Raw genomic sequence first — 5,769 nt, 5'->3', positions numbered from 1 at the left:
CTTTTAATGAGTAGATCTATTAGTGTTGATGAAGATCAACCCAACAGTGTTTTCTTTTGTGAATTGTGTATTTGGTGTCATATCTAAGAAATCTTTTACCTAATCCAAGGTCACAAAGATTTCCTCCTGGTTTCTTCTTTATATATATTTCAAATACATCCTCAGAATGGACGGAATGTTATGTGTATCCAAGGGATTTTAGGGAGTTGATTTGCAAAGTCCTTTCTCCTTGCCCTCTTGCTTATCCCACTTTTACCAAGGCCGAATGACTTCTTTTTTGCAATGATAATCTATCATCCGGAGAGAGAAGCACTTCCACTTTGCCAACTTTGCTAGAGGGCATTTAGTGGACATTTGGATTGCTTAACATCTGAAAACCCTTTCTGTTTGGGAAAAAAAAAAAATCCCAAGATATTTAAAAGGTAAAGGACAGCTATCCCCTGGCACCCAGTTCTCCAACACCCCCACACCTATGCCAGTCAAGGAGAGAGCAAGTCAATCAGACCGGTATGGTAACCAAAGACAACTGAAAATACGATTCAAGTATTTCCTGCAATCTCTCAAAGAGCACCAAGTAAAAAGCAATTAATAGCCTTTAGCAAATTTCTTCAAATACCCTTTCTCCCCTTATTCAGTTCAGTTAGACGAAGTTATGCCATAATCACTAACGACTCCAAAACTTGGTGGCTTAAAAAACTCAACAGCATGTGTCGCTCCTATTAGTCTCTAGGGAAATGGGGTTGACAGAGTAGCCAACATTTCAAAAGTTTTGGGTTGCTGTCCAGGGGGAAGAGAGTTCTAAAGGGTCTCATACCAGCAATTAAACACTCTAGAGCCCAGAAACGTCACTATAACTTTTATTTCCAATTCACCACCAGAACCAAGGCTCCATCCAAACAGAAGGGGCCAGAAAGTGCAGTCCTCCTGAGTCAGTTACCAGGAGCTGCAGTATTGTTCTGAAAATGCAGCCACCAAAACTCTGTGCCATTCAACCATGAACATTGATTGCTCACGCATTCGGGATCCCCCTGCTGTTACTGCAGCATAAGGGAAACCATCCTGTCTCATAGAGTAATTTTGTTCCCATTTTGCAAATGAGGAAACAAGTATTGGCATCCTTGTTTACTTGTCTAAGGTCATGAAACTATTGAGGCCAGAGTCAAATGTTGGGGTACCTGGCTGGCTCAGTCGGAACAGAATGCCATTCTTGATCTCAGGGTTGTGAGTTCTAGCCTCAGACTGGGTGTAGAGATTACTAAAAATTAAATAAATAAATAACACTACAAAACAAAATAAAACAAATGTAGACCTCTCTGGCTCCATTATCTCACTTTGCTGTTCCTGCACCGGATTGGTGTGGTTCTGAATTCTTCCAGAAGACCTATTTCCTGGACCAGAAAATAATTTATTGCGAATGTGGATTAAAAATCTCTGGGAACTTTTGTAACAAGATTCTGTTTTATCTCCTTGGAAAAAAGGGTTTATTTGCACATTAAAAGGAGTGTTGGTAAACAAAGATGTTGAGAGCACTTAAAAAAAAAATAAAGCACTGAGTCAAGTGGGGCTGGGGAGGGTATGGTTAGACAGTAGACAGGGATAATTTTGCCTGTCTAGCACTGTCCCTACCCTGGCCCCCTATCTCCTCAACACTTCCCCGCCCCTGCACTGTTACACACACTTCTGGGAAATGCTTCTAGCCCACATCTCACTGGTCAAATGATTGGTTCAGGGGTGGGGTCTGACTCGGCTGAGCCAATCAGAGATTTTGGGGGATTTAAAAAAAAAAGATTTTATTTATTTATTTGATACACACAGAGAGATCACAAGTAGGCAGAGAGGCAGGCTGGGGGGGGGGGGGCTCTGCACAGAGAGTCTGATGTGGGACTCCATCCCAGGACCCTGAGATCATGACCTGAGCCAAAAGCAGAGGCTTTACCCACTGAGCTACCCAGGTGCCCCTCTTTTGGGATTTTTGAAGTTGAGACTGAGTGCTCCCAAGTCTCTGGTAGCAAAGACTGGGAGCTTTGAGAGGAGAAAGAAAAAAAAAAAAAAAAAAGGAGAGATAGTGAAAGAACATTTTATTCCTGCAGCATTTATGTCTCTTGCTCTAAATGTCCCAGAAGCTTTCCTGGACTCCTGTCCTTCCTATAATCTGGTTATTTGAGCTAAAACATTGCTTTCTATTTCTAAAATAGATGTAATTGGAAGGAAAAAAAGTCAGAGAAGGCTTCAAGAGGGTGATACATGAGCTGGGTCTGGAAAGATGAATAGGGGTTTAGAGGCAGAGATGTTAGGGAGGGGAAACATCTGCAGAAAGACAGGGGCACTTCTAGAAACTAAAAATGCTTAGCGTAATTAAAGCACAGGACACACAAGGAGATATTATGCAGGTAAAGTGTTCAGCACCAAAAAACCCTCCATAATAATAACAACAGCAAGTACTATTATTATGTGGATGAATAGTGAATAGTGAGACATATGTCAAAGTCAGAATAGAAGAGACCCGGACTGCCATTCTAAGGACTTTGGATCTTATTCTAAAAAAGGTTCTAGGGAAACTTGTGGTTTCTGGACACATCCCTCTGACGGCAGGAGAAAGATTACTTAAAAGAGTTTGAGGCTTGAGGCAGAAGGAGGGTGGGAGCTGTTGTTTCACTTGAGACAGTCACCATAAAAGGAATCCAAACAGGCAAGAGCTACGATGACAAGGGTGCACTGATGTATCCTGTAGGAAAGCTGACATCGCAAAGGAAAGAGTTGTGTTTCATCAGTGAAACAGAAATGGGTGTTACGCTGCTAACTGATGCAAACCCAGGCCATGTTTTCCATTTCCTAGATGACTCAGCTGTTCAGCGTGGTGGGGAAGGGGGCGCATGAGGCAAGGGCCACTACAGGTGAACTGTGACACAGCGCCCCTCCCCCACCCTTTCAACACGACTCAGAAGAGAAAAAGAAAATCAAAGAGACATGCTCCAAGTTACTTAAATAAATATTCATGTCTAGGTGTTCTCATAAAACATACATGAAAGCAACCGAGGGCAGTGTTTCCTGTGTCATCAAAAGGATGTGGCGACCACAGCTGGAATGGCCCAGTATCAAAGCGGCGGGGGAAACGTGATGTTGATTTTGACAGGCGACCAGACCCTCCCCATATGCAATGATCATTCCCACGGCTGACAGAGATTGCGGTTTCTAGAAGGCCTGGGGCAGGCTTGAAGGAAGGAGGCGGCCAGAGAGCTAAGCTCCCTATTTCATGGCCGGATGGGCCGTGGCTGCAACTTCCCAGTCTTTACAGCCATTTCACGTGGGCGGGAGAGGAGGCGGCTGTGGAATTCTTGACCCGGATCCTGTCCACAGCTGTACTAAGAAAGACAGCCGGTAGCCACCCTCTTAGTCCCAACCGCATCCTATCCCCTCTGACGGATGGTGTGTAATTTTATCATCCCTCTATTGCTGGCCGTTGGGTTTTAAAAAATTATATGCAGACTTTATGCCAGAGACATTAATGTCTAAGTGCGGTAGGGTAGGCACTAGTCAAAGGCAGCATGGGAAGGTTCTGTTGGAAGCTTAAACCTTGACATTGTGCTCTGCCAGTGGTAGTCTGTCCCCAAGGTCTCCCTGAGCAGGGGATCTCAGGGTCAGAGTGTGGGGAGTACGTCCCACAGAGCTGAATAACTAATCTTGGTTCACAAACTCCTAATGACATTTGCGAGCTCAGAGGACAGGCTATTAATCACATGTGACAGGATGCCAGTAAACTGTGAGTAAAATACCTCGAATTGTGTAAGGGAGGGTAGGCGAACTGGACAAAGTGTTTATTGTGCATTAGAGGATTCGAGGACCGTGTGGCCTTCTTCCTCCAGTGCACACTCTGGGCCGTGTGTGACAGCCCAGTGAGGGGGACCCGCAAGAAATCTGCCCCTAACAGACCAGGCTCTCCAGTCTCTTCTGATTTTTATGTGGCCTTACTCAACAGTAAAAACCATCTTTCCCAAGTAATTATTTAAAGATTTTATTTATGTATTTGAGAGAGAGAGAGAGAGAGAGAGAGAGAGAGCATGCATTAAGACATTAAGAGAAAGGTAAACAGATTTTCCCGTATATCTCCTGCCCCTACCAGAGAGGGATACTTCTGTTCTAGCTGATGAACCTACATGGACACATCATTATTTCCCAGAGCCCCTGGGGTATATGTTTCTCTCCTGGTGTTGTACATTCTATGGATGTGGACATTATAATCTCATACAGAGTATTTTCATTGCCCTAAAAATCCTCTGTTCTGCACTTACTCGTCCCTCCCGTCTCCCTTTTACCCAAGTACTTCTGTTGTCGTTATATTGATGGCTTTGAAAAATACTGCAAGCAACTTCCTGCACGAGGAAAAGGAAAGGTAAGATAGGATATGCACGATGGGATTGCCTCTTTCACCCCGAGAACTAAAAGGGTGTTGCTCTGCCTGTAGTGGCCTAACGTATCTGGAGTCAGAGAATGATGGGGCTATGTCCCATGGGACTGAATAATCTGAGTTTTGCATAAAATTAAAATCTCTAACTCATGCGTACCATGAACACAGAGTCTTAATTTTGCATAGTCCGACCTGTTCTCCACGTAAGTATGTTGCCTAAGTCCATTGGCTCCAACGTCTCCCAGTACGCTAACCTTGGGCATAGCATTTAACCTCTCTGTGATTTCGTCATCTGTAAAATCGGAATTACGATAGGAGCAAGCCCATAGAATTGTGTAGAGTTTAGAACAGTATTGGCACGTGGAAGTCCTCAATGAACGCTAGCTGTTATCATGACTGTTATTATTTTTTATATCTTCCCTTATGAGACCACCCAGAATGTTACAGACGTTGCTGGTTATTACCCACAGACAAGAAATGGGCAACCACATTATGCTTTTCTCACTGGCAGTGTAGCACAGAGCAATCATTTGGAGGGCTCCATGACCATTACTTAGCACTACAGATATACACAAAATAATAATACGATAAAAATGTGCACACCCAGGATGTCTCTGGTGCTGCCTTCATCTGTATTCTCAAAGCATACTCTGCTAAGCTATGACGGGAATCCATCCTCTGCGTGATGGTCTCATTTGTTCCCTCTCAACACACCACAGACTCCTAAATATCGCATTATTGCTATTTAAGCCTTTCTAAGGAAAGTACCAGTGATGTGCTGATAAATGGAACAACTGACCCTCTGGACAAAAAAAAAAAAGCCCTGGTTTGTAGCATGCAAATATTCCTACAATTCAAGACCAATTTCAAGCTAGCAACGGGATGTCATCGGAAAGAGGTCAGCAATAGTACACTGTTACGTAGTATGTTCCCTCTATCCCTCTACAGATACAATGGACACAAATAACCTCAAGACCACTGATAATTGTAAAACGTGGTACAATACTTAAATGATTTTTTTTTCAAGTCATCCAACGTTTCAGTGGTCTGCGGCTGTGTAACAAATTGCCTCAGAATTTATTGGCTTAAAACAAAAATGATTCCCTAAACTCCACAGTTCTGTGAGTTGACCCTGCTCAGCTCAAAAGTCCTGCTGCTCCAAGGATTACAGCCTTGGTCACGAATGGAGCTCATCTGGGGCTTAAATATCCAAGATGGCTTCTCATCTACCAATGTCTCTGCCCACAGGGCCTCTCCTCATTTGGCAGCCTAGCTGGAGTTTCTTTACATGGCACTGGGCTCGAAGACAGGAATGCTCTAGTAGGATAGGCCTGCATGAAGAAGTGTTTACCAAGCCTCTGCTT

This window comes from Mustela erminea, chromosome 16 (assembly GCF_009829155.1).
Source record: "Mustela erminea isolate mMusErm1 chromosome 16, mMusErm1.Pri, whole genome shotgun sequence".
In the NCBI taxonomy this organism is placed as follows: Eukaryota; Metazoa; Chordata; class Mammalia; order Carnivora; family Mustelidae; genus Mustela; species Mustela erminea.
The sequence above is the reverse complement of the archived record's forward strand: the minus strand, read 5'-3'. Positions refer to the sequence as shown.